General features: G+C 50.6%; 1 long non-coding RNA gene across 1 annotated transcript; it reads right to left on the bottom strand.

Moving 5' to 3' along the window:
• Positions 1-3,349: 3,349 nt before the first annotated feature.
• On the bottom strand, positions 3,350-7,506 carry LOC144946053 (uncharacterized). Its single transcript, XR_013639749.1, has 3 exons — positions 7,478-7,506; positions 6,459-6,556; positions 3,350-3,459 (listed from the first exon to the last, which is right to left on the bottom strand). It is a non-coding gene; the product is annotated as an uncharacterized LOC144946053 (long non-coding RNA).
• Between the last annotated feature and the right edge of the window lie 209 nt (positions 7,507-7,715).

Genomic DNA, 7,715 nt, shown 5'->3' with positions numbered 1-7,715 from the left:
ACAACCACTCCAAGCGCGTCACGTCCATTCTGAATTGTGGAGGGGGAAACCGGAGGACCCGGAACACAATCCAGGCGACCACGGCGAGAGAGAGACAGAGAGACGCGCAACACCCGAATGTGTTGCACTTTGAACTTCTTTCGCGCCGTACGTCGCCACCTGTGCTCAACGAGCTCGCTCCACGTCGCTTCACGCGCCTTGTATCCTGGGGAGGGGGGGGGGGCTGTGACGTAGGGGGGGGGGGCTGTGACATAGAGGCTGTGATGCTCGCGACTGAATCGACGCGGATGCTCAAGTGACTGTTGCTGCTGCTGCTGCTGGTGGTTTGTGTCGCCATTCACCACCTACCGCGGTATTCGCCCCCCCATTCCCCCCCCCCCGCGCTTCTCGATAATTCTCGAAATGACTTCCACAACATTAAAGCTGGGACCGTGGATTTTTTGTTTTTTCTCCATCCACAATTGAGATTGAGAAGAGGGACGGTTGAAATTGTGAGGTGCGTGTGGGTATATTGGCCACAGTATAACATTCTGTCTTCTGCATAATCAACATTGGTATACTGCGTGTTCCATTAACACGCTTCCCAAGCCCCGCCGTGGATCATGGGGGTTGTTTGACTATACTTCACCACGCTGGTCAACGCAGCTTGATGGAGAGAGGGTCCAGAACCGGTTCAGTCACCGGTAAGGGCCGTGGACGTGAGTTCACGGTGCAGGACGTGCACCGCTGCCATTCCTTGTAATTCCACATCAAAGCACGACGACAAACCATTTTGTTATATATTTTGTATGACTACGCTTGCTTACCTGGGAAAGATTCGCTGAATCTCAGGACTCCTTTTCAAGAGGTTCCCGCTCAGTGTTCGCAATCGCGGGGGGGGGGGGGGGTCCGACAATTTCCGTGTTTCCCAATTAACTTAATTTCGTGGAATTTGTTTTACATGTATTTTTTTATTGACGTTGTCACGCGCCATGTACACACCGTCAACGTGAGCCAAACCAGTGATCAACAGCAGGGGATAGAGAGAAGTTTTTTTTTTATTGCTGCACATTTGGGCCGCCGTGACGCCGACACGCAGTCGCCCTCCTTGTTCTTCGAACGTCGCCGACGACATCGTTATCTGCGAAGCGGGTGACGCGTACATTTTTTCTCTTACGGCGAACGCGCGCGCACATGTGCAATATTAACTAGGGCGGCCTGCCTGATTCGAACCCGCGGTGAACTTGCTTCCCCCCCTTGGCCGAACGCAATACTGCTGTGGCAATGTCCTCGTGACAGGCAGCCTCTTACAGTGAGGGAAAAAAGTATTTGATCCCCTGCTGATTTTGTACGTTTGCCCACTGACAAAAAAATGATCAGTCTATCATTTTAATGGTAGGTTTATTTGAACAGTGAGAGACAGAAAAACAACAACAAAATCCAGAAAAACGCATGTCAAAAATGTTATAAATTGATTTGCATTTTAATGAGGGAAATAAGTATTTGACCCCTATGCAAAACATAACTTAGTACTTGGTGGTAAAACCCTTGTTAGCAATCACAGAGGTCAGACGTTTCTTGTAGTTGGCCACCAGGTTTGCACACATCTCAGGAGGGATTTCGACATGCGTTTTTCTGGATTTTGTTGTTGTTATTCTGTCTCTCACTGTTCAAATAAACCTACCATTACAATTATAGACTGATCATTTCTTTGTCAGTAGGCAAACGTACAAAATCAGCAGGGGATCAAATTATTTTTTCCCTCACTGTATACAATGACATCAGCATGCATCCGGCTTTTTTTTTCCCGTGCTACCCAAAACCGCAGGACAGGTCCCGCGGCATTGTCTGTAGGGCTGCAATTGTGTATCGGGTGGTACAGATTAAAGGGTGGCCCCCTCCTTGAGCGCACATCGTGCCTCAGCGGTACCCTCGGCTCGAAACCAGAGAGTTGACGTTTTCGGCACTTCAGCTTCACTTTCCGTTTGAACAACCCCGGTCTCTAGTCCCCCCCCCCCCAACCACTGTGGAGGCCTCGTGGCTGCACTTTGAGAGGTAATGAATTCCGTCTATGTTGAACTTCTTTTGCACCGTATGTAGCCAACCGTGCTAATCGGATGTGCCGGAGAAGGACAACAAACTTAAACACGAAAAAGCAGCTCTAAAGACATGAGTTTGTCAATCTAGATGATTTAAAAGCTCACAGTGGCTTCTTAATATCGGAAGGAAGAGCGTTCCAGACGGCCCGAGAAGCGCATCTTAAAGCGCGCGATGCGGTGACCGTCTTTGTTCGATAGCCAAAATGTTTCCGAAATAAATGTAGTTCAACTCTACTAATTCTGGGTCACCGAGAATGAAAATGATGCTTACATTTGTTGATTGGCTCCAGTTTTCAAGCTATGCTACTGGGTCAGTATATACGATCCTTGACTTGGGAATGGCGGAGGATAAGTGAGTTGGGAAGGAATCTCAATCTAAACCAGAAATAACTAAAATACATTTTGACTGGATCTATGAATACATCTATGACTGGGTTTGGACAGTACTTGCTTTTTGAGCAAAACAATGAATGATGCAATCTGAACCTGGTATTGCATCATACATGATATGAATTGCATCATGTTATTCCTAGAAGTCATGGATGATGCAATCATAACTAGACTTACATCCCTCTGCTGAACAAATTGCTCGAAATCAGCTCTAGAAATCATACAGTGTTGTGCTCTCTTATTTGTCAGTGTTTGATTTTGCAAAGGGACACATTTTGTTTAGTCAAAGTGAGCAGAGATGCCTCGTACTTGTGTGAATAAAGCAGATAACTTCTGCTAAGTTTGTGGTGAAGTAACTTTTGCATCACAAAAGTGCACTACAACCACTATGGTTAAGAAAGCCTATCACCTTTATTTTGGCTGCAAAAGTGTAGATCAGGACAAGATGTGCGCTCCACACATATGCTGTAACACTTGTGCAACAAATCTTCGCCAGTGGTTGAACAGGACAAGGAAATCGATGCCTTTTGCAGTACCAATGATTTGGAGAGAGCCAACAGATCATATCAGCAATTGTTACTTCTGCATGGCACCTCCATTTCGGAAAGGTGTGTCAAAAAAGAAAAAGTGGACTGCATTATCCAAACATTCCATCAGCTATACACTCAGTACCCCACGGAGAAGGACTGCCGGTTCCTGATGCATCAGAATTATTCTCACTTGAGTCGGACGAGGAAGAGGAACAGGATGAAACTTCTAGTCCTGAACTATCAAGGTCACGTGACCCAGATTTTCTCCCGTCCTTCTCTGAACCACACCTCATAACACAAGGTGAACTCCAAGACCTTGTCTGTGATTTAAGTAAGGCAGAGCTGTTGGGCTCAAGACTGCAGAAGTGGAATCTCCTGGCAGGTGATGTTAGGGTTTCGGTGTCCCGTGACCGTTAAAAGGATATTGTCCCATTCTTCTTCATGAAAGGTGATCTTGCAGCCTGCAACAACATAAATGGTGTGATGGCAGCCCTCAACATCGTTCATGATCCAGATGAGTGGAGACTATTCATTAATGCATCGAAGATGAGTCTTAAAGCTGTTTTACAAGTGCCCTCTCCTCTTAGTTCCCAATCTTCTCTGTTTCTCTGTATCCCTCCTTCTCCCCGTACCCAATCTCGTTTCTGATCATTCTCCCTCCTTGTACCCTTTCAATGGAATCCACGTCCCTTGTACGTGAAACAGTACTGCCCATCGGATTCAACACTGTCCACTGACTCAACAGTCAACACTGCCCATTGACTCAACACTGCACCATAGACTCACACGAATGCACGCTGGCAGTGACCAACTTCCATATGACCCATGATATTTGTGAAAATTGGAGTTTACAGCTCTATACGGTCAACCTAAATGGCTCCATACTGGAACCCAAAGTGGCTCAACACGGGATCTCAGAATGGCTCTATTTGGTAACCGAAAATGCTGTGGACGCCAGGTGGAGCTTAATTGAAGCGCTGTGAAATCGCAGGGGCAAGAGCCTAATTGTTGGCTATTTCGTTTCAAGTTATTACATATGACAGCTGCCGCAGATTGCCCCACCAGGGGCTAGCCGCAGGAATTAAGCTTCCACGGCAGTGTGGCTGATTAATGAAGGCCTATTAACCCGATTGGCCTAAAAATGAGAAAATAGGCCAGAAAGCGTTGACTGTAATGCGTCGAGCGTTTAATTTGCGATCGCCGCGCGGGCGCCGGCACGAGCCGATGGGGCCCGGCGACGCGGCCCCGGGTCGGGCGCCTCCTCCCTGCTCTTTGTTCGTCAGCCGACTCGAGCGGCGATCGCTCATCGCTTGATTAAGAACATTAGGGAAATTAACGACCCCGTAATCTCGCCTCTTCACCCGCTGGCCTCTCCTCCTCAGTCATCAGTCATAGAGCCATTGTCCGCTCCGCCCACCCGCCGCGCTCCCCTCGCCTTCTCGGGCAAGCGCCACGTGCCCACGACGTCTCCTTGTTGATGCCGGACGCCGCCGTGCGCGCGCAATCCCTGCCGCCGTGTGCGCGCGCAATACTTTCCATCGTGTGCGCGCGCGAAGCTACGAGCGGGCATGTGAGCGGTCGGGCGAGAAAGGCAAACTTCTCTCCGCCTGTCAGCTCCACTACCGTTTAAAAACGTCCCCTTTTTTTCCGCCAACCCGAATTAGCGATCAAGGTAATTGGAGAAAATTGTATCTCAGCAGGGAGCCCCCCGTTTACACCCCTCGAGTGGGCGGGCAGGCGAGGTGGCACTGTGAGCCCCCCTCCCCAGCCCCCCCGCTGTGACCCCCCCCCACAGCCCAGACGATCGCTGCCCCCTCAACCCGGCCACACCACCCACACTCGCGGTGGCCCGGGCCGGCGAGAACGATTTGCCTCGGTCGTTACCGATGGACGGATGGATGGATACGCTGTGTGTGTGTATTTATCGAAGGCGGGAGTGGGATGGGGTGGGGGGTTCGTCGCTGAGTCGTATAATTTGGAGTCGATGGCTCATTTACGCGCGTGGGACGTCTGCCCCAGCAAATAATTCGGCTGTCCGCATTGGGAACCAAGAATTATTGCCCAATTTCAGGACTTGCGTGCGTGCGTGCCTTTGCATGCGTGGATGTGTGTGGTAGGATTTGGGTAGTGGGTGAAGATGTAGTGCAGCGGTTAACGCGCCGTGCTCAGAACCCGGTGACCAGATTTCCGATTCCTGCTCACGGCCAACACCGGTGACAATGATCTGAACCGGTCCTGGGTCTCCGATGCGATGTGTAGTAAGCATCGCCATTGTGCAGATACTTCCTCGTGTGCCTTTCTGGTCTTCACAGGTGCTCGCTAACAGCACTTGCCCCAACAGTCTGTCAAGGCTACACGGGAGGCATTTGTCTGTGTGTCATAGGGTAGGGGATGCTACGGTTCGCCCCTTCCTTGACATGCGATGAGTTACCGCAATTCCGAGTCTACGGGTCTCTGCGTGTGGGGCATTAAGGTTCACGTAAAGATGCGTAGCGGCTGTACGTTTTACATGCAGCATTCACTTTTACGATACAATTTATGGGGAACAATCAATCAATTAAAATCCATCAGTTATGGACCGGTGCGCTCTGCGGTACAGGTGCAGGCCCGAGCCGGATCAGCGCACCAAGCGGCGATGGTGGTGGTGGAGTGGCCGCCACCACGCCCCGGTGCTGTTGTCAATGCGCAGCACCAGGCACCAGGCGCAGTGTTTCCCTCGTTATCCGCGACGAGGGATGCGTTCCGGAGAGGTAGGCCAATATCATTTTCCGTGAATAGACAATTTCACGGAAAATGATATCCACTGAGCTGTCATCGTGTTTGGCCAGGGGGGGGGGGGTGGAAGCCGTGAGCTCTGTGGGCTCTACCTGGTAAACGCAACAGTTTAGTTTGCTGATATTCACCCTGATAATTGTTTTTTTATCCTTTTATCTGGCAACAAACCTGACACCTTTTTTACGAGGAGTCATGTTTGCATAGACCACAATACCTGCAGTCATGATGAAAACAAAAAACATGAGACTAGGCTCTAAGGAAAGCTGTCTCGGGTGTGGACCAATCAACTTCAAGGACAGTGCATATATTATTAGAGTTATGTTTTTTGTTTGCATTATAACTACAGGTATTGTGGTCTATGCAAACATGACTCCTTGTAAAAAAGGTGTCAGTTTTGTTGCCAGATAAAAGGATAAAAAAAACAATTATCATATTTTTTACTGCCAAATGAGGTTCCAATGGTGATAATTCACCCTCTCACCGATGTCAGCCGTGGCCGGGGATCGAACCCAAGTGGCGAGGTTTGTAGCGCGGCGTGCCAAGCCACCAGGCCACCGCTGCCCCAATGCAGAAAGATCGACGCGCAGACAGATAGACAGAGAGAGAGACAACATCAGAGGCGCTCGAACAAGGTGGGTTGCCCTGTAGCACAGGGGCTGTCGTGACCGCACGGCCCTCTCCTCACCTCCCTCGTTGCCATGCCAACTCCCGGAGACGCGCAACTGGACCCGGGCAGCAGCAGTCGCCTGCTGTGCACGTCAGCGACTCACCACGATGCGACTGCTGTGGGTCAGAAACAGTGGGGCACTTGGTGAGTCTGTGGGTCAATGTGTGAGTCTATGGGTCTCTGTGTGAGTCTATGGGTCTCTGTGTGAGTCTATGGGTCTCTGTCTGAGTCTATGGGTCTCTGTGTGAGTCTATGGGTCTCTGTGTGAGTCTATGGGTCTCTGTGTGAGTCTGTGGTTCTCTGTGTGAGTCTGTGGGTCTCTGTGTGAGTCTGTGGGTCTCTGTGTGAGTCTATGGATCAGTGTGTAAGTCTATGGGTCTCTGTGTGAGTCTGTGGGTCTCTGTGTGAGTCTATGGGTCTCTGTGTGAGTCTTCGGGCTTCTGTGTGAGTCTATGTGTCTCTGTGCGAGTCTATGGGTCAGTGTGAGTCTATGGGCCTCTGTGTGAGTCTATGGGTCTCTGTGCGAGTATATGGGTCAGTGTGAGTCTATGGGTCTCTGTGTGAGTCTATGTGTCTCTTTGCGAGTCTATGAGTCAGTGTGTGAATCTATGGGTCAGTGTGTGAGTCTATGGGTCTCTGTGTGTGAGTCTATGGGTCTCTGTGAGTCTATGGGTCTCTGTGTGAATCTATGGGTCTCTGTGTGAGTCTATGGGCCTCTGTGTGAGTCTATGGGTCTCTGTGCGAGTCTATGGGTCTCTGTGTGAGTCTATGGATCTCTGTGTGAGTCTGGGTCTCTCTCTGAGTCTGTGGGTCTCTGTGCGAGTTATGGGTCTCTGTGCGAGTCTATGGGTCTCTGTGTGAGTCTATGAGTCAGTGTGTGAGTCTATGCGTCAGTGTGTGAGTCTATGGGTCTCTGTGCGAGTGTATGGGCCTCTGTGTGAGTCTATGTGTCTCTGTGTGGTGAGTATGTAGCGTCGGATCGCGTATGCACACACCGCCGGTATCCACTTCCCTGCCGTTCGCCAGTATCCACTTACCTGCAGTTGCAGCCTGAGATCGGTAGGGTGTGCCAGGCAGTACGAGGGGATAGAGAGGGAGCTGGTCCCAAGGGAGGCTGGGTTCCCTCCCCTACCCCAGGTGGGGGGCTGGGTTGGGGCCTTTCCAGCATCTTCTGGAAGGTTCCAGAAAGGGGGCGGTACCAGGGGCGGAAAGTCCTCTGGAGGTGTATAAAAGGGGCACCCCAAGCACAGCTCGGGCCAGTTGCTACGAAGACTG

Source organism: Lampetra fluviatilis, chromosome 39, assembly GCF_964198595.1.
Source record: "Lampetra fluviatilis chromosome 39, kcLamFluv1.1, whole genome shotgun sequence".
Classification (NCBI taxonomy): domain Eukaryota; kingdom Metazoa; phylum Chordata; class Hyperoartia; order Petromyzontiformes; family Petromyzontidae; genus Lampetra; species Lampetra fluviatilis.
The sequence above is the reverse complement of the archived record's forward strand: the minus strand, read 5'-3'. Positions and strand labels throughout refer to the sequence as shown.